Source organism: Tyto alba, unplaced genomic scaffold (assembly GCF_018691265.1).
Source record: "Tyto alba isolate M040663 unplaced genomic scaffold, T.alba_DEE_v4.0 Super-Scaffold_23, whole genome shotgun sequence".
Taxonomy (NCBI): Eukaryota; Metazoa; Chordata; class Aves; order Strigiformes; family Tytonidae; genus Tyto; species Tyto alba.
Window position 1 is genome coordinate 4,112,604 of NW_024881297.1, and position 21,990 is coordinate 4,134,593.

The following is a 21,990-nucleotide window of genomic DNA, read 5'->3' on the forward strand; positions in this document are numbered from 1 at the left end:
AAGCATCTGAAGAGTGAGAAAACACTCAAGTTTACTTATGTCCAATATAATTTCTAATAGGATATCACACTATCAAGATTGGTGTAGTTAAGGGACGTTAATCTCTCTTCCTTCCATCTGTATTTCACAAACCGTACTCAGACAGCAGGAATTTATTACCACGTCTAGGATACTTACTCTTCAGGGGAATACCAGGCAATGAAAAGCAAATACACACGCATTAGGAACAAAAGTCTCGCTGGATCCTTACCTCCATAAATGTTTCTCCACAAAACCCCATTCAGATCTTAAACATTTCACAAATGAAATCAGAGTACATTTTGTAATTTCTAAACAGTTTACCATTTTCACCTGCTGCCAAAGGCTTGCACAGTAGGCTTATAACTTACTGGGCTTTATCTGCATTTCTTCCTAGCAGTTTCACTTCAGTTCAAATTCAGAGAGCTGCTACACTAACTAGAAACAAGAGGCTTAATTTTTTAAGCATAGCTCTAGTCTCAGAAGTTTGTTGCCTTCTAATGGTCTTATTTCTCCACTCTGCTGAGGGAGCCTGAGGGAAGCAGGAGAGAAGAATGGGAAGAAACGCAATTGCCCAAGCACTGTAACTAATCAAGCCTGATTTCCTGAAGGTTCCTATCACATGCTTGCTTGTGAGCACCAGCTGCAGCTTTTCCATTGATTGGAAATATAAAAAGGCCCTTTCTGAAGTCTCAAGCTGTGTGCAATAACATGAGATGTCACACACCATGTGTCATTTGTAGGAACTCTGGTACCTGTGTTGATTTATCAGACTTGGCCCAGTTCAGCCAATGATTTCAGAAGTTGTGGAGCAACATGAGCAACCACAGGCTCGTTTGGAGCTCAGCGTTCTGCTGTTTTTAATGGACTATCAGGAACACTGAAGGAAGTATGATTAAAGCATATTCCTTACCTTACAGTTTCCAACTTTAATTTGAAGTCTTAGCTTTCCCAGTGTCTGTCTGCAGCTTCCTCGCAGCCTCCCATTCAGTGGAGCTGGTTTTGACTTCAGGACGAGCTACAGGAGGAAGTTTGGAGGACCAAAACTCAAATGTAGCATTCAGCCTCCAGTGGGTAAGTTCACCACCTAAGGAAATTCAAGACAAATTTAAATTATCAGTAACTGCTTACCACCCATTTGTTTCACTCACTACCACCATCATTCACCTAGATTTCCCTGTCAGATCCTGAGCAACAGTATAATGTCCTTTATTAAAATATCCAAATAATTGAATTTTTAAACTTGGATTCTTATTGGCAAATAACTGCATCCTGCAGAAAAATACATATTTAAAATGTCAAAGGGAGGAAAGAGCTTAGCCAATCACTACTCAATATAAAACGCCTTAGGAAACTCTCATCTAATGATTCTTCTAGAGTGCCACGTAGCATGAAACATGATCCTTTTTCTATTCTATTAATTTGCTATTTGCTCCCTTGCTGCTTTGTTGGAAGAGACACTTGATATCACGGTCTTTTCATAGGTTTCATTCTACGCTCAACTAGAACTTTGAATTCCACACAGAAGAAAGAGGGAATTCAATACACTGGGCAAAGTAAAAGTGCCAGTTTACAGCCGGCCGATTCCACATTCAAAACAGAACAAATGCTGCCAGTGAACTAACAAATGCTTAAGGTCTCTCAATACTTTTCTTCTTTTAGGGGAATAGTTTTTATCCTTGCTGTGTTTCCATTCATTCAAATATAAATAAAACTAATTCATAAATGTGGGGTGGAGGGGGGAAGGGGCAGGCTCATAAACCAGACACAAATTACAGACCTATATACAGTCACTGGCACAAAACTATAACAGAAAATTAGAAATCGTCTTCCAATGTTCCACCAGCTGTTTTAGCTAGATGCACAAAAAGCTCCGCAATTCTACCAGCATCAGGACATTGGCCGATCCTTTTCACTTATTACTTACACAAACCTCCAATTAAGAGATGCCAGTCAGATAGCTGAGACCTTCACTCTTGTTCTGCCAGTGTAATAGCATCATCAGAGCAAACTTTGCTGGATGAGCTTGTCCAGCTCCAGCTGCTGGAGAAGGCTCAAGATTAGCCAAGCAGCAGCATGCAAACAAAGAGGTTATGGAAGGAAGGAGCAAGGAGATAAGGGGTTACAGCCAGCCAGGTACGTGACGGAGGAAGCAGCAGACAGCTAAATGTTTCACTTTGTCTGGCAGTAGGTGAGGTTAGGTACCGGCACCGCCAGGAAAAGCAAGAGGAGTCACCGCTTCTGAGTGACAGAGCGCTGCTACCTGATGCATCCTTCTCATTCTGCATCAGAGCAGAGATCTTAACTGGAAACACGATGGGAGCAGTGACTGTACGATTTCCTTGATGCGTACCAAACAGCAAGTAAAGTGACTTTCAGTCATCCTCAGTATTGGCAGGTCTCCGAGGAAACTGCAATTCTAATTGCTCTAGAAGAAATACAGGCATAGACTTTCAATTTTCCTTAATAAAAATCAAAAGGCTTTCTGAACTTTAGACTCACGTGTTACAACTTGAGTATTTAAACATTATAGGTGGAAAGCCTAAAAAGCCAACACATATGCTAAATGATAAAATATGACTGGAAATCTCAGTACTTTCTAGCTTGCTTCTCAAAATCTTTGGGTGAGCAGTACATGTTCTGGTAACTCCTCTTTTATCTTTTGCAGTACAGTAACTCCTTGTCTTTTGCAAATGGTAAATTACTGTTTCTAAGCATTGCAAGTACTCCTCCTCAACTGGTAACACGCCTCCTCTTTTCAATGCACAGGAACGCATGCAACGCAGCCCTGCATCCAGGGTAGCTGCATGTTAACGCAGCTGTAGCTAGAAGTCCAGCTGCAGCCACAGAAAAAGCAGATAAATTAGGGTGAGCTGGGGTTCACACTGCAATGCCTAGGCTGCTTCCAGCATCACAGTTATCCAGCTTAAAACTAGCTCAGGAACCTTTGCCATACCCTGCAGTCCACCCTGTAAGCCCAGTCTAGGTGTTCCCTTCTAGACAGACAAGGAATTTCTTCTTAGAGCAGTTCAGGGAAGTAGGCTGCTAACCGGCCCCTCGTGTCTAAGATTGCTGTGATGTGCACAAGTCATGCAAAAACAACTTCTGGTGCTGATCCACGTGGGTTGGCATGCTCCAAGTTTGATCTGAATCTCAGGTTTCACTAAATCTAACACCTTAAAGACAAATACAATAAAAAGTGCAGGATGTGATCTATTTTTCTTTGCAGCTATGTAAAGCTATGCATTTCATATGATTTAAACAGCAAAACCACATCAGCTCAGGTCATCTAAAAGGTATTAGACCAAGTTTATAGAAAAAACTTTCCTAAGTTCACACCATAATGAAATCTGAATGAAGTATATACGGTGTGCAGTTTAATTGTATCTTGTATAGTTCTAGTTACTACCAACAAGTGGTGCAGGATAACATTTATTTTTACATAAACCAGATTCTGTAAAGACATGAAGAGAAAGAAAACTTCTTACATGCAGATGAGCTTGCAATTGCACACACAGACTCCTCAGCCAATCTCTGTATTTCAAACCGAATCTGTGAATGTCTGATACACAAACACAACTTTTGCTAGGATAAAAAAAAGGTGCACATGAAAATTTGGCATATGCCCATGCAAAAGACACTATTTGCTCAGCTGATCACTGAAAATACAAGCAGCAAACATTTCCATAGTTACCCTAGATGCTGGCTTTTAGGAAGATTGCCCAAATATCAGTCTTGAGAACTGGCAGAATAACAGATAACGAAATTGTGGGTTCCATATACATGAAGAGCACAAGATCAGCAGACAAATTTGAGCACAGCTGCTCACCTGAACACTGAATGACCGACCTCAGGCACAGGTCAGCATCCCTCACTCAGTGCTGGGCAAATGATAACCTGCCATTTCTTTGGCTTCACTTCAAGTTTCAAGTGGTTTTGCATAAGCCTGGGAGGCAAGTGTTGCCTCCCTCACCTTCTTTCTCCTCCACCACACACCAGCAGGGTTCTCAACTGTCATAGCAAGAACTAGGGCACGTGAAGCCATGAGCCCACTTCTGGCCCAGTTCAGAGTACACTCTTCCATTGCATCTCCTTATTTTCATCTGTGTGGTGTATCTTTGTTTTCTTACAGGAACAAAGTGTATCACGAGGAACATACTCTGTGAATTGGCAACTGTCTCTCGCATCTTTTGAATCCTAGTGGTAAATTTCGACAGGATTGTTAATTTTACCTTGTTAGCAAAAAAACGGCATAGATCGAATGACCGTCCTTCCCCAAACTCTCTTTCTTGTTCCTGTGTAATTAAATACCCCTCCAAGTGGCGGCTTTGCACTTTGCACAACTGAGAAAGCCAAAGTAGTAGTAGTTTAAGGGGTCAGGATATGAGGGTGAGGAAATTCTCATATGCACCTCAAGGCAGATATTTCTTTCCTCTCAAGTGGCTGATCCGTTTCAGTAGGTTTGTTTTCATTGACAGTACCTGCCTGGGGCTGGGGGAGAGCACCAATCCTTAAAATGATAAGAAAAGAAAGTACATCAGCTTTGTAAAAATGATAAGCAGTACACCCAGTTACTGCTTACTGACTCCAATTTCAACCAAATCCGAGAAAGATGCTCCAGTCTCCTTTTTAACAGATTTATCTGTTTAGCAAAATGTGACCATCAGAAGAATCACAGAATGGCTGGGGTTGGAAGGGACCTTTAGAGGTCACCTTGTCCACCCACAGGGCCACCAACAGCCAGTTGCCTGGGACCATGCCCAGATGGCTTTTGAGTATCTCCAAGGTGTGAGACTCCACAACCTCTCTGAGCAACCCATTCCAGTGCTCGGTCACCCTCACGGTGAAAAAAAGCCTTTCCTGATGTTCAGGAGGAACCTCCTGTGTTTCAGTTTGTGCCTGTTGCTGCTGTCCTGCCACTGGGCACAGCTGAAAAGAGCCTGGCTCCATCTCCTTTGTACCCTCACGTCAGGTATTTATATCCATTAAAAAAAAAAAAAAAAGCACCTTCTCTTTGGGCTGGACGGTCTCTTTTTTACCAACCCTGACTCTTTTGTGTTTTGGCTGTTTTATCCACGATGCAGCACTGCAAGATTATTAAAGAGACACAGACTGGGACTAACCCTGTAAGAAGAACAAAACCACAGCTTTCCAATAACCTGACTTGGCCGGCACTGCAGCTGCTTACCTCCAAACGGGGCTGATGTCTTGTCTCAGTGTTTCGGTTCTTATGTACCACCCGGCTCCTGCAGTCAGAAACTCTGGCTCTAGCTCACGAGTGCTGGTAAGGTGTGCGCGGAGGATTTAAAAATTACCTTCCTCAGTCGCCTCTGCCAGAAGTGAGCTGTCCCCCCTCTGATAAGAGGCAGGCTGGAAAGCAATAAACAACAAGTAACTCCTTAAAATCACCCCAGCGGGAGCTGCTTGAGGTCACGAATCCCAGCCCTGCTACTCCTGAAGCCCTTCATTTACTGTCCAGTGTTATACGTGTGAAGTGATTTAGGGGTTGCTCTTTTGCCTACCAAGTCACCTTTCTATATTTAACACGTTACTGTATTAAACTCTTTGGTATACCTCAAGTCTGGGAGGCTCCGTGTAAAATTAGATTCTGCCTTCAATCTTCCTGGAAAAGCACCCCACTCTCCACTTCTCAAGAGTACTGATTTTTCCACTCTCTGCCCAAACCTTCCAGTAGACAAATATGTCTGAATGGTTCAGAAGGGAGCACCGAGGATCTGACTGTACTGCTTGCTTTGACGTGTTTGGTCTCCACCTGCATTTCACATAGTTACTCTATTCAGCTGCAGCAAATTGCTGGGCTGCCAGTCCAAACCCCAAAGAAACAAAGTTATGGTTTGGCATCAAGATAAGTGGTGAACATAAAAACCCCCCTGTGACAGTGTGCAGAAACACTATCCTTTCAAGCAGCTACAGTAAAAAAAAAAAAAAAAAAAAAAAGAAACCAGCATTGAAAATATCCTGAAATATTCTGGACTGACAATCACATTTGTCCAATAAAATATTTGTCTTTTTGCCCAAAATAGCCTCTAAAATAGTTGAAGGATAAGAGCTGCCTTTATACCTAGTCGTTGGAAGCAAAACTGAGTCCACTTGGTGGGCCCAGTCCAAAGACCAGAGCAGGCAACAGGAGGCTGTTCACCTCCCTGGACTCTGACTTTGCTCTCTTGATTGCTTTTAAGCGCTGACAGCGCAGCGATGTTTTATTCTCATTTTTATTGTGCTATAATATCATTCACAGTCCTTCTCTCGTCCCAGCCCAGCATCCTTGCATTTTTTTCATCTGAGCTTTCACTGATGGTATCCATTTGCACTTTTGTTTGCATCCAGCTGGCCTGCGACAACTGTAACTGCTGCCCACCCGCATGAGTCAGCAACTCACCACTTACGTACAGACCTATTTTGGATTACTTTTACAAATATCAATGCAGTTACTTGAATTAATTCCGCTCTGCCTATACCAAAGCATTCCCATTTTTTATACAACGATATAGGAGAAGGACATATCCTCTGCTAGTATACACTAGTGTTGTCCCTTAGAAAACAACGGATGGCTACCAGGCAAGTATCTGACCAACCAAGGGCTCAGTACCTCACAGGGATAATAGGTCTTCAGCACCCCAGAAAGAGATTAGCAAAGGATGTGGTTGCAGCAAGAAGAAACAAAAGGAAAAGAGGCACTGAGTGGAAAGAAGTATAGTAGGAAAGAAGACTTCTCCTTAGTTAAAAAAGTCAGACCCCAAGCTAATGCAGCTCAAAACCCTTCTGTTCACTGGTGTAACTCTCCTTATGAAGGGACCCTTCGTCTTCTGGGGCTCACTGATGAGATGAGCAACCTTTCACTTCCTCTTTAAAAGAATCTCGTTTTAAAGTAAGTAGCTTTCCTGCCAGTTAGAATACAAGCCAGGGTCTATTTTTCTGAAACTATTAAAGCAGAGCCTGGGCCTCTCCTATTCTTGCAGATTCACGTTTTGCCTACCATCTGCCACTAATAGAAAAAAAGGTCTTTGTTTGTTTGGCTTTTTAATAAAAATACAGACTTGCTAGAGTCCTCTAAAATGAATACTTGGTCTATGAATATATTTTACAACAAGGGTAATTAATATATAGGAAAATATTTTTCCACTATCTCCCAGTGACTGGAAAACGTCAAAACATATGTACTGAAGCCTCAGAGCTCCAGCATTTGTGTAAGTTAATGATTTTTGCCTCCAACATCTTGTAAGTGGGAAGCTTGCTTCTGTTCACTATTTTGAATGGCAAGGTCTCTGTCTCACATTAAGGGTGGCTGTTAGTGCATTCCTATTAACCTCTTTCCATACACCATTGCCAACATTAATTCTTCATTCCTTTTCCCGGTCCTCTTTTCCACTGTATTTCACATTCATGTGGGCTGTTGTACGGGCATTGAACTTGGGCAAAACACAGACACACAAAGTGGTTTTCTAGATATATGTTTCTTCTTTTTAGTCAGAGTTATTGGGGCAGACTCACACCCTGCAGAAGAAGGTTCGAGCTAGCTAGCAGAGGTCATCAGTCATCCCAGGCTCCTACATAACCCCTGTGCAAATACAAGGCAGCACTGGGCAGGGGCTTTGGTGCTGCACAAAAAACTAGAGGACCCTGCGTGGTGAGAAGGGAGGGTGGCTCCTGAGGGGATGCACAGCAGACCTGCTCGTGTTAGAAGGCTGCAGGGGATTGTGTGGGGTGGGAGGGAGAAGGACAAAGTGGGGAAGAGAGTTGGGGCATTTATTACAAAACGGGTTAGAATCCAGGGCTTGTTCTGCCCGACTGCCCTTTCTGGGGGGTGGGCTGAGGTGGGGAGCCAAGCGCTCAACAGGAGCGGATCCGAGATTGCTGCACTGTAAGAACTCACCGGCAAGGCAAGCAATTTGTTTCCTTCTGTCTAAAGCTAGTGGAAAAAAAATCTTTGGTCTTACTCTCTCACTTAACAGATCTGACAGAGTATGTTTTTGTGTAAGAATAAAGGTAATGAAGATCTGCCGCTGTGGGCTACATCCTGAAGTTCTTCACCTGCACAACGGCCACCAGTTACTAGAAATCAACATACAGGTGACTAAGACCTCTCCAAAATTGATTAAATGGAACCTAAATGATTGAAACAGTGTTTTTATTTCTATTTTACTACAGAAACATGACTTCTTTTTATCACTGTGCGTGCATATGTGCTTCCCTAAGAAGTTTTGGTCTTGCTGTCCAATTTTAACAAAATTTGTCAAATAGGTAGAGATCTCCAAGATAGCCATATTCCTGCAAATTTTACAATATAGGCAGCAAGGTAAAGGAGAATACTGCCCAAGTGTCCTAAGAGAAAAGCTGCAACATCAGCCTCACAGGGAAACAAGTCCTAAAAATGCCATATACACTGAAAAATCTTCGTTTCGGGCATTATTTTCTTAGCCTCCAAAACCAGTCATTAGTGACACACAGATCTGTTAGACAACTAGGCTTACAGATCTGTTAGACAACTAGGCTTGCAGATCTCACAGAACTACGCATTTAGTGATAAACTCACAGACAGCACAACCAGTGAGCCACAGGAACCTGAGGTTGCAATTCATGCGCTTACCTTCCAGCATATGGCTGCGTATCCTTAAAAGGAGTATGCTTCAAGGTAAACATCACACCAAAAGCTTACTGCAACACTATTTTTAAAGTATACATAGATCTTTTTCATTTTTACTTCAGATTTAGTTATAACCTCTTCTCTGAGCAAAAGAAGTACCTCCTTTAAGGAAAAGAAATCGCTGAAAAATGGTGTGGTTGCTTCATGTAGATCCAGATGCAGGTTTTTAGAAAGCCTCTAGCTGGGTTCAGGAGCACACTGCTGAATTTAAACTTAGCTTAGTATTTACCGGTTACAGCCCACCCTCACTGTATGCTCTGACTGTACAGTGTAGTTTATAACAGCAGTTTAGAAAACCATGATCTTGGTTTTCTAAATAAAATGGATTTATCTTCCTTGCAAGAATTAGAATCAGCAGTCTGCTTGTTCTTCAAAATGATCAAGAAAATAGATGAATTACTGATCACCTCTAAAGAAATCTAACATTCAATTTTTTGCTTTTAGTTGCTTAGGGGAAAGGCTCAGGGATGAGATGAAAGAGAGGAGTGTCTGCTGCCTAGTAGGGATCACTCCGGTTTTCTCTTAAACAGTTGTGTTTTGTCTGTGTAGCTGAATAACAGATAAGAGAAATCACTGTCCACTTAGGTTAGCCCATCGCTGCTAGGGGAGTGATGAATAGGAATGACCTTACAAATCTGCCTCTCATACTGCACAAAATGATGCCCATGAACTTGCATTCCTTCACATTTCTCCTGTATTTAACACGTCAGAAGAAGAAAGGACAAGGTTCTCTCCTTGACTATAATTTTCACAGAACCTGTTCATTAGGTTCTGTTGATAAAAGGCAGGCACAATTATTTTCATGCACTCCATGCAGGGGCTCTGGGGTCTTTTTTCATTCCACAGCACATGCAATGAGGCCAAATCTTGCATATGAAAATGACAATAGCCATTAATAATTCAAGCATTGAGTCAAACGCTTAAAGAAGTTGGTAAACTTGCAGTTTCTCATTGATCTCAGAAGGTGTTTGTCCTGATGCTTTCTTCCCTGGAAGAATACATACTACTTTTAATAGATGAACTGAAAATGTAGTTAAACTCACTTAAAAAAACAAAACAAAACAAAACAAAAAAACAACCCCCAAAACAACAAACAGATAAAAAGACCCAGTGGAAGCTTTCTAATTGAATACTGCTACAAAGATTTCTTCCTGATTTTCCTCCCTCTATTCTGAAATCTTGATTTGAGTTACTTCTCCTCCAGATAGCAAAGCCAAGCCACATTCAATTTTGTCAGCTCTTATGTATCCAATATGCTTCCTTTTCCATGGGAGAAATCTAAACCTTCTAAGAGATAGTTGTTTTGTTTTTTTTTTTAATTTCCTCCACACACACATGCACAACCTATCCATAACCTTAACAACAAAAGATGCCCCCTCGCAGGCACTACCTGCGTGAACGTCTCAGTTCTCCCAACCAACTACGGATTTCTGGGCAACAGCCTGAATCTGACCAAAAACTGAATTCAGGATCCAAGACTGAGGTTTCTGTACCTATTTAAACAAATTAAAATACATTTCTTTTTAAGCCATGATATGCTTTCCCATTATTCCCCCATACAGACATATAAATGATACCTACTTGGAGATACTGAAGAGGAAAAGAAAAATCCCCTTCAGCCACTGCACTAGTGGTTTGTCTGAGGTACAAGTTCGGTTTTCCTATTAGGGTTTTTATTCACTCAAGGCATATGCCATCTCAGCAGGCCACCACAGACTAGACAGAAACATGAACTCCTCACTATCATACTGTTGATGTTGGCTGTCAGGATACCATGAAACCAGCTCCACAGGAAAGTCTAATATTTGAACTTTTCACTCTTATTTCATTTTATTAGACAGCAGTGAAGGTTAGCTTTGCAAAAAAAGACTGAGCTGAAACCTTGAAATGCTGGCAGTCAGAAAGCAGCATTTTTACCCCACTCTGTGTCAGGACATGGCCTTTCCAAACAGACTTGATTTTTTTCAAGGGATCCTTTCTGATGCACAATTCAAAACCTGCTGGCTACACAGGTGGAGAGTCTGAGATTTTTAGGGTGAAGCCATAAGCGCACACTGCCCACACAGGACACAGCAGCAGATTTTTCTGGACTTTGCTATAATTCACACAGTAGCTACATGACTGAAGTGCAGAGCTGGCACTGTTTTGGAGCCTCCCACAATAACAGGAATTTAACTCCACTCTTCAGAGCACTGGCTTGAAGAACGTAACCTGAGGTTTGCTAATGACATGGTACGGATGCCTCCCTTCTGGAGTCATGAAGTCAAATGAATATTCACAACTACAGCTTAGGACACTAGAAAGCAAGCTTAAAACCAAGCTATTTTCATAGACAGTATTTCAAAATAGGCATCTAAAATCACAAGTCACTTTTGGTAATCTTGGGAGACGTGATACAATTTAAGCTAAGTGCTTTTATTAAAGCAGTGTCATCACATGCACAATGAAAACTACGAAGACTCAGTTTTGACTACACAGGTATGAGCTGAATAATAATTCTGCATTAAATGCTAGAAGTCCTCACTGTGATGTAGATAAACCAGATAACCCCTAAAATGCTTGTCAGTTTTCCTTGCTACAGCAAAAAACTTAAGCACATGAAAAACCTCAAATATATATAATCCCATAAAACTGCTCTTAGTTTTTCAGTTTCTTCGGTGCTTTGCCGGGGCAGGCCTCATGTAGTTTGTGTACAAAACGTTTGAATTCAATGTGTAAAAGCAGAAAGTGAGAAAAATGAATGATTTAACTGTCAACCATTTTAAAAAATGCTGTCCTAAAGATATAATGCTGGCTTTGATAGCAAACAACGTAGACAGAATTTCAGATTTGTGCCTAGCAGCTGACACTTGCAAGGTCCAGAAGAACAGAGCTAGACCTGAAAATAATACTGCCAAAACCAGGATCCACAAGGTTACAGAGTGAGACATACGCTGTTGCATATAGAATTGGATTGAGTGATGGTTCTACACTGGAAGCTCAAGATTTCAGCACAGGATCAAGATCATTATGTGCAAACTCAATAACTTTTATGTCTATCCTTCCTTTAAAGGCAGGTTAAAGATGTTTTCTTCTTCAGGTCTAGCAAGCTACATGTAACTTCAAGCACCTGACGTTCATTCATGGCTTAGTAAACCTCTGTTGTTCTCCATTTTTCTCAGATCACAGGCTTTTAAGTATTTTTCCTCCATTTTTTAATATCCTGTCATTAAGCTGTTCACTGTCCATTACCAAATTCAGCTCCTGACCCTGTTTTATGATTACTACAAGAGCCGAGTGTAGAAGACAGAATCTTCAACTGCCCTGCGCTCCCCTGAGGCAGGGGTAGGAATCAAGTGCCTGGAAGGATGCCAGAGGGGATTGGATCTGGGGAGACGCTGAACGGCTTTGCTCTGTCCTTGTGTGGGTGTTTCGGACTCATCTGCCTGCACTGAAAGGAGAAAGCATTCCTCCTTCAGCTTTCAAGATGAAGGAAAGCAAGATGAGGACTATTAACAACTCTGTCTGCATTTTTATTCTCCTAGGAGCAAAAATATGGAAAAAAGACCCAACGAAGTCTTACTGATTTCAAATCCTGTCCGAGGGATTTCCTAATTCAACTGGGGCTCCAAATTGATCAAGTAATTTTTAAAAAGGAATTGGATATTTTTTTCGGTTTCAAACCCATTAAAATTCTCTCTTAGAATTAAATCCTAATTTCCGGTTACGATCTAGCAAGAAGGAGTTGAAACAAAAATGCAAATATAAGCCTGCATGTCCAGAAGCAATACATTTTATTATTCCTCTGCCTTTCTGAGAAAATTTCCAGCTACCTTTCCAGGAAGTTAGTTTTTATCACTTAAGAGCAAAGCTGGCTTGCTGCTTCTTCCCATACATGCACTACAATACGCTCTGCACTTTAAAATAGGATGTGTCAGATAAATCTAGGTACAATCACAATGTTGGGTGCAATCCAATCTGTGAAAGGAAGCTTACCACGAGATATTTGGTGCCAAGACTGTGACTTATGAAAATCCTGAGTTGAAAACACTGGCATTTGAGAAGTAGCTAATGGTTGTGGCAGTTAAATGAGGGAGCCATGGTAGGACCTTCTTTTTGAAGATAATGTTCCTGGTTTACACTGCTGTCACAGGAAGACCCTTACACCGACTCAAGGCAGGCATCCTTCAGGAACATCTAACACAAGACTAGGGTTTTCTGGCTTAAATCAAGCTTATGAAGGGATGCATATGAATTTCTGGGGACAACTGTTGACTTATGCAAACCAAAAGTCCCTGCATAGAGCAGACATCAATAATAAGGCTGGTTTGCTAGTGCTATGTACCTTACAACTTCCCATAGAGATTAACACAGAAAGATACTGGGCTATTACGGTCTTAAAAAATATATGTAATTTTTAAAAGTATAAAAATCAGAGCCTAACTTTCTTATCCAAAGCAGCTAAATATTCCTTACTTCTCACCAGACTAAAGATCACTTAAGTACCTAATTTCAAATGGGGAGGTGATGCAGCTGCTCCTGCAGACCCTGGCCATAAAAGGTCAATTATCAGGCTGCGCACAACCATGGGTGGGATTTAACAAGCAGACAGTGCCCAATACAGCAGCAGTGTTGGCTTCAATTAATGTCACCACAGTTGTTTAGAACTGGAAGGCGCCAAGAGAGGACAAAGAAATATCTCATGATAATTCTGCACAAAAAACTGCCAAACGTGTTCAAAATCTTGTACTCAGGTTACTTATTTCTGTGAACAAGGCAAAAAAAAACCAACAAACTCCAAGTCAGATGCCTGGCTCACTTTTTACTGCTCCAGTCCCAAATCAGTAACTCGGCCTCTGTTCCTCACTCTCACCTTCTCTCGCCTTTGTTTGGTAGCCACAGTAAACTGGTGATGACCTGCTGAAGTGCTCCTGGGCACCACAGGTGGGAAACCCACCCGTGTCTGGACAGACTAACAGGATGCCGAGATGCTCACCTGCTGACCCGCTCCTTCCTGGGACGCCTTCCCCGCCACACACCAGCAGAGCCATTTCTTTGCGATGCACGGCGAGCAGCAGCCATGCCCATCACCGTGGAAGTGCTGCCCAGCAGCAGTTCTGCAGGGCTCGACTTACACGATGTTTTTCACTCGTTTTATGTCCTCTCCTCAAGCTACAGAGAAAAGAACCAAATTGTGCAACAGCAAAAACCTGTAAAGAATGTCACTCAGCAATGTAAGCTGTGAATTCTGTTTTCTAGGAAGAGGAAGCATGCCTAATTCCAGATATAGAGGCTGTATTCAGTACTTTATAGCAGTTTTACATGACACTATTGCAACTGATGGTAGCATCTCCACGGGGGCAGGGGGAAGGCAGTGGTGAACCACATCTAAACAAGAATCCTCAAACAACACCTCTCTTTTATCATCTTTTGGGAAACGTGTAAGATTGTCTGTGACTCCCAAACACATAAAAGCTCCAACACATATAGCACAAGAGAGGAAATTAACTCACATTCATCAGAAATCTAGTTTAGCATCTCAAAGATACACGATACATGAACTGACATCTAGCCACGTCTGAGGAAAGTAATACATGCTTGTTCATCCTCATTAGTACTGTGGCTAGAGCTGCTAGCCAAGACGATGCCTCTGCCATGCAAGTACTGTATGTAAACACATATGAGATAATCCTGCAAAATTTACAGGTAAAATACACAAAAAGAAAGAGGCATTAGATGTGCACAGAATTTAAGTATGTCATCCAGTGCCAGGCAGTTGGCATAGCAGCCCAAACCTTGCGCCACATCTGTCTGGTTTTCCAATTCCTGTTGCTCCAGAAAGGTGTTTCATCAGTATGGAAAATGATCACTTGATATTTTTAAAATATTTATTTATATCTTGGGGGGAAGAGAACAGCCATTGGAAGTTCATGTCCACTGAATAAAAGCAAATTACATGCAGTTCAAGTTATATTTCCAGAAACACGGAGATCTTTTTAATCCCTCAACACATTTCAGCTCTGTTACTGTACCACCCTGGATGTCCCATTACAGTTAATGGGACGAAGCATGTACACAAGCTGACCAAAATGCCAAACACAGAGAAAATTCTGCTCTAAAAGCAACACTTTAGCATACTTTGACTACTCATACTAACAAAACCAGATGTTACTCTCAGATTTGATCCTCACTGTGTACACTATCTTTCCGTTACTGTTTTAACTGTGGTTTACTACTCAGAACTGGGAAATGGTTCATTCTGAAGAATGTAGTCTTAAATGAAGACTCTGCATTTTAAGTGGATGTTTCTGTTTGGAAAGCAAAGCTTCAGCAAGTAAGGCGAGTCACGTAATAGAGAAGCACTTATCAAATGGCTACATTGATTAGACTGCAGCAGGAAGGAGCAGCACAGCTGAAAAGAGACAAAACAGAGAGTAAATATGAAACCTCTTTGGGCTGCTTGACATCACGGTCTGGTCCTGGAGCCAGTTAATAAGCCCAAGGGCTAGGAATGCATTATCCAAACTCTGATCCCAGCTACATACAATTATTTGAACAATACAAATTGGAAAGAGATTTAATCTAAAGTAGTTTTGCATGAAATAAAGAGAGATTCATAGTTTATAAAGTATTTACTCTATAATAAACGGACTTTGCTTTCTCAAAGGCACTACAATTATCAGCCTCAAGCAGCTTTTTCACTGAAAAATGATGATATTTAATATACTTGGCAGCACACTACATTCAAACATAAAGTGATCTAAAGACATCATTACTGTTATTGGCACCTTTGTTCCTTACCATATGTCTTCACATCACTTGATTCAATCCCTTCAAGAGACACTGTTTTTTAGAACAGCATTTACAGTACGAAATATAATTGAAGAAATCCTTCCATTAATTTGTTATGGTTTAACAAATACATAGGTTCTGTCTAAAACAGTATTTACAGAAAATGCAACAAACGTGTTTTTCTAGCTAGACTTAACGTGTCAAAATTATGTCAAGCAACTGCACAGTAAAAAGGCACTTGCTTAAAGCCTTTGAGACAGCCATTTAAAATACACTCAACTTGCAGTGTTGGAAACTGCACTGTGATCTCATGAACACAATTTCACATCCCTTCAACCTCACTAAATGCAGGGCAGTTATTCCATTGGTATAAAAAGGCTGTGCCCGTCTTTTTATTCAGTTTGAGTTTCAAGTTCCAGGCTCTGACTGGTTCATTCCTGGAACCATCTTATTTGGAGAGAGGCAGAATCCAGTATGAGCAAAAGCCACTGAAAAAGGTGGGTGTTCAGGCTGCAAAAGCACATGTGCAGCTGTCTCAGTTACCCCAGAACGGACAGAAGATAAGGTCAGAAAATTAGCTACAGAGATCACCTGCAGCTGTACCCTTTTTCCCAAGGCAGTGTCTAAACCACCTACATGGTATATATTGAAACCCTTCCTGACACGTACTTAATCGACAGTTCAGAAAATCTGCAGTGGTTCCCCTCTCTGACAGTCTTCTATTTCCCCCTTTGCTATTGATGTTGCAGTGTCGCAATTCTGCACGCTCATGCAGGTGAGACCTAACAGCCGTTACGCAGCGCCATGAAGTACTCTTTCAGTCACGATAGGTATACACTATATCCTTTAAAAACAGTGCACCCAAGTATTTAAAAATCTGTTCAAGCCAGCCAGTATGCTACCAGAGAGACAGAGAAATATGTGGAAATGTCAGTCCCAAAGGAAAAACAAAAAAATACTATAACACAGTTACTGTACAGAAATAATACTGTTTATCAGTAAAAACTGTACAATGGAAGAAACATAACTAATGGAGTGTTCTTCAAAAAGGGTCCTCTACCTGATCCCAGATTTAGACAAAATAATGTCTGGCACAAAAAGCTTAATGTAGTTGTCATTTTTATTACTACATCAAGTCAAAGTGAAACCCTAATCAATAACATTTGCAGAGCAGCAGAATAGCACATGCAGAATGTCACAAAGAAATAAACCATAGCGGGATGCAATAACACAGATTAAACCTCCCACGGCAAAAGGAATTAATCAGTCCATACTGGAACCAGAACTTTTCTAGTTCCACCAGAAAATATATGCCCTCAGTACTCCAACCTCCTTGACAGGTTGGTTGAGTACACTTTGCAATAGATTTAAGCACTGGGTTGTTTGATTTTGTGCATATAAATATCTTCTTGTAAGTCAAGAGACACGCCGACGTCAAGCTAATACTCAAAACACCTCTCTGAACTCTGTACCAACAGTTTTCCCCCCTTGCCTGCTGACACCAATGGATCTGGAGATAGAGGGGGAAACATCTAAATACCACTGACTGATCAGCACACTGTGCAATTGACTGACAACAGAAGAGCACTGGCTGATAAGGGTCTAATATTTGCTACAGTTCCCACTGCAAGAAACTGATTATTTGGATGTTTAAAAAGTTTAGGTTTGTTTTCCTGTTGGCCAAAAGGCATTTCAGGCTGACACACGTGATCAATAGGAGCAATCCTCTGTTTTTTGTGTACTTGTCTGCTGCTAACACAGTACGTCCTAAGTCTTTGCATTTAAACATCAGGTCTTTCGAGGAAACAAACTGGGAGGGTATTCTAAATTTAATACTTCCAACTCTACAGATATTGTTTCTTCGGGAAGGACTGAGCATCCAAATATCCTCAGCTGGCATAAACCAGATGTGAATGTGTGGAATTCAAGAGAAAATCTGCATTCACTTATACCTTATGAACAGTCAGATGTCCCCAGCAACTCAAAGGTGAGCATAAGTTGAGATGAGCACTTTGCAAATTGCTGCCTAGGAGAAAACACGAAGCAGCAGCAAGAAACAATTATAGTCTGCAGCACAGAATGAGCAAATCAGACTTAAGAAGAAGTAAAAGATAATTTCCTCATTTAGAAAATAAGAAATGTGCCTTCCATGTTAAATTGCTCTATCCAACAATCCTACATGGAAAGTCACTTGAATTTCCAAGTGGGTGCCTGGTTTCAGAAGGATTAGTTACCTCTCCAGCTTTTATGTTCAGCTCTTTATTGGTCTCAGAATCACAGTAAATCAGCAGATGGATGTCATCAACGTTCGCAGTATGTAAAACGTCATAAAACAGAGAAGCAAAAACCTAGCTAATTTTGCAAGGAAGGAGGTGCCAGAAGACTAATACAGATGGCCAAGGACGTGGTTCTGGTACATCAGAAATTGGTTCCAGGGCACCCTTCCAGGCCTTCCAACTCCAACGGAGTGCTGCGCAATACCAGTAATACATCACCATTTCAAGTTGCTTATCGGCGTCCGAAAAACTGAGAAAGAACTGGAGATTAAGTTTACATATCATCTTGTAACAATACCTTCTAATTTTGAGGGGGAAGCAATGAAAATTGTAGCTTTTAGCATTATGAAAAGGGACTGGTTTGATTTACAGATCTGAGACTTACTGCCACATCTGGTAATAGAGAGCTAGGGAATTTTGTGGGGAAGGAAGTGCCACTTGATGCTTTTATAATTAAAGCAGACAATATATATAGATAGTTTATACAAAATGACTGTTCTCTTTGGGAACATCTACCTAAAAGCTTGTGCTAGGAACACTGGGGAGACTACATTCAAAATTACAATACAGATTGCTTTGGACCTTCATTTCTATGCTTTTCATCATCCTGAATGGTTCACAGCAGAGACTGAGATATGATTTTAAAATCACACTGCTCACCTGTACGGAATTATTACAGGAAAAGCGTTTGTTTTTTTTTTTTTTTCAGAAGGAGTATTACGAACAAAGGTTTCTGAGACCATATGGTCCATGGAGGCCGATTTACTGAAGAAATATGAAATGTTTCACATATTTGATAATTGCATCTTACAGCTGGAGGAAGTTAGTAACACAGTGAGGGCCATACCTCCAGGGGAAGTCAGAAAAGCCAAGCTGAACTGTCCCCAGAGGAAGCTGCTTTGCTCACAGTGCCTTCAAAACTCTGGCCCTAAAGGTAGTTGCTGAGTCCTTGAAAACAAAGCCACAAGCTCTTCAGAAAATCTAACTGAACATGCCAGAAAACCACATGCCACTACTCGGGCCTGTGACACAAAACTGAGTTGGCTTCCATCCATGCACAAGGATGAAACTCATCTCTTACCATCCAAGCATAAAATTAAATCCTTCTTTTACTCCGTCCTCTTGAATGAACCACACTAAACGGAAACATTTTCAGATCACTGTTAGCCATTTGTAGGTTTAGGTACTGCTGGCTTACTCTCACAGAACAGTTTCTCCCGTAGAAAACAGATTGGGATTACTGTGAAGAGTAGCACATAATCATTATACAATAAGCATCTGACAGATTTACTTTGGCTTATCTCTATTCCTTTGAATAGCAAATTAACTTTTTTCTAAAAGCAATGTTACATTCTCCTGGAGAATTCCCTAGCCTATTTATCCTTAAAAAGGAGTCACCAAAAGAACATATCACGAAAGATTTGTCTTTCTAGGCAGGGAACCCTGTGAATGCTGTTTCATCCTGGAAAGTTAAGCAGGTCTTTTCTGTAAGCAACGATAATGAGAATTCAAGTCACCACTTCGGATGTACATAGCTAAAACATCATACATATGCTCAGCAGAGCTAAAACAGCTATTACCTAAGCATTTTGTTTAAATGTTATTCTGAACATACAGCTAGTGGAGACAGCACTGCAGTCCCCCCGCTGCTCTCTGCCCTGTTCAGGAGGCATGTGGGAGCCAGACAGGGAATTCTTGTCCTGCACGTGTAGAGGATCCCCAACAGCGGGCTCTCTAGAGCTGTTGGCTCCACAGGACAGCTCCACAACAGCCATTCCAGCAGTGAAAGACACTGGCATACTCACAACACCTGGAAGCCCGGGATTATGACCAAGGTATCTCTACAGAAGCCTAAGCAGTGTCAGCAGAGGCGCTGGGCACGCCCGGAACCTGCACCCAGAGCGCTTGCTAACAACGTCGACTGCTTAGCCAAGACAGTCTGTTTTATCCAGACAGACGTTGGCCCTTAAATTTCTGCAGGTTTGGGGAAAAATTCCAGATCAACTGGAGAATTTTGAGCTGTTAGACAGAATTCATGCTTCTAATTACTATAATTCACTATAATAGGCCTCTGAAGGCTTTCCATTTTTGGCTAAGTTCTTTTAATTAGGCTCAAGTTGGATCTGTGTGTCTCATCTTAAAATATTTTAAATAAACACGCCATGCAGAAATCTTATTAATCTACAGAAAAAAATGAGCATTTGTTAAAACAACAAGCTGAAAAACCTGTACTAACACAATGAAAAAGAGAACAACTTCAAAAGAAGAAGGATATCTGTTGTCCTAATGAAGATTTCTTTTACATGCTGTCAGAGTGTCATCTGTTTCAGCTGGATGTTTCTACTAGAACGAAGGGGAGCTGTGCTGAAAGGATACAACTGTGGACTTTACTCTGCATATATTAAGAATGTGTGTTGACCAAAAGCATTCAGGGAAGAATTTGACCGAACATTTGACTGGCAATAAATCTTGAAAGGCTTGGCTAAGGAGGGTTGTATTTGGAAGAAAAAGCTTGCATCAGATCCTGACTTTTGTGGAGGTCCATGGCAGAGAAGTCTAGCTTTTAATATCAGTTTTCAGAAGAGGGATGTATCTTAGTAGGTTGAAAAGCTTCATTTATTCCACCTTCTTACTGTCTGCTGGGTGCAAACGTAGATCACCAGCAAATCACAGCATAACTGAGGCTGGAAGGAATCTATAGAGATCTCCAGTTTAACTCAGGGCAGGGTTAACTAGAGTCAGTTGCTCAGCACTTGGTCCAGTTCAGTTATGACTAGATTAATGAAAAAATTTAAGACCCAATTCCACTGTTCTTATGTTAAATTGCTTACCCTGGGATCACACAGAAAAATCAGTGCAACTGGTCTCACACAGACGATTTCATCAACTTGAAGAAAACTGCAAGTTTAAGAGCTGAAACTATAGCACTAAAAATCATTCCAGTATTAACACCAGAATTTTCATACTTCCCTAGAAAGGGAGTATAAGAGTAGAGAATAACAAGGGGAACAGAAATATCAAAACAGAGAGTGAAAATGGTAAATATAATTACTTAGAAAGTAATAATCTAAATGCAGAGATGAAAAGAATAAGTCCAAAGAAAAATAAAAATTAAGAGAGAGACGGCTAGTATTTCCCAAAGTACTCCTACTGAAAATATTAAAAGTGAATATACTCACAATGTCTGAACAGCCCCTACAGCACTATCTATGATTCTTGGGCAAGGATTTCTCGAGTCTTCAACATTTGACTTCATTCAGATTCCACTAAAACACAGACATTGTCTCAGCACCTCCAAACCAAAAGAAATTAGAGAAAGCAGAACCAACTTAGGTGCTCCTGTACCATGATAGCTGAAGTCTCTGAAATATGGGATACTTTTCTCAGGGTCTTCTTATGGCAATATTAGACTACTGAAAGATTAGACTATAAATGGCAATAGTGGACTTTCTTCGTTCTCATTAAACTGGAAAAGGCTTCTTTGCTCTTAGGGATATATTATATTGTGTTTAGCTGCAACTTAATCCAGAATGAATGGAATATTTACTGATAAATTCATGCCATTCAAATTGGACATCACTCAAAAAACCTCATAATAGTGCCACAATTTCCACTAACTAAGCAGCTCTGAACTTTTAGGAATAAAAGGGTTGTATATACCTGAGTGAACGGAATCACAAGACAATTTGAGGCCCTGACGCAGCAGAAAAAGAGGTTGGCAATGGGTTTCTATTTCTGTAAAGGATCACAGCGTTTTTTGATGGTTCACTCTCCTAACTGAAAGTAACTCTTCTACAAGTTCACCTGCAATCACATACAAATGCTCAGAGCTACATGCTAATGTACTAGGCGACTCAGGCAGCAGACAGTCTTTTCTGTCAATTTTGATTCTACAAAGAACGGATTCCAGTCTGCTCCCATTAATGTCTTGAGGTCTCCCCCACCCACCCTTACTGGGATGATTGCTTCAGAAATCGTTGCATTAGCTCTGCAAAATAGATCAGATACTGCTCGTATAAATTCAAGAGAACAACACTTTCAGCTATTGCCACCCCCTTTTTCCCTACCACAGCACTCCTGCTTTCTGACACGCGCTGATAGTTGAATCTGATAGTCTCAATCCAGTAAACTTCAGTAAATTCTGGTTTGTTTTTTTTTTTTTTTTTTTTTTTTTTAAATCAACTGACCTCCTCCACCCCCACCAAGGTCAATTTTACTACACATGCATTGGTAAATTAGTAGTCCTATTACCAAAAACCG

The 21,990-nt window shown here is 41.0% G+C and overlaps 1 protein-coding gene across 1 annotated transcript in view; it reads right to left on the reverse strand.

Annotated features, from left to right (window-relative positions):
* The window catches only part of ADAMTS3 (ADAM metallopeptidase with thrombospondin type 1 motif 3), a 142,314-nt gene extending 136,965 nt beyond the window's left edge, over positions 1-5,349 (reverse strand). Inside the window, exons 1-2 of the mRNA XM_042796757.1 lie at positions 5,207-5,349; positions 932-1,105 (exon numbers count right to left, since the gene is read on the reverse strand). The gene's annotated coding sequence lies outside the window, so the exon portion shown is untranslated. The remainder of the gene's footprint in view (positions 1-931; positions 1,106-5,206) is intronic.
* Between the last annotated feature and the right edge of the window lie 16,641 nt (positions 5,350-21,990).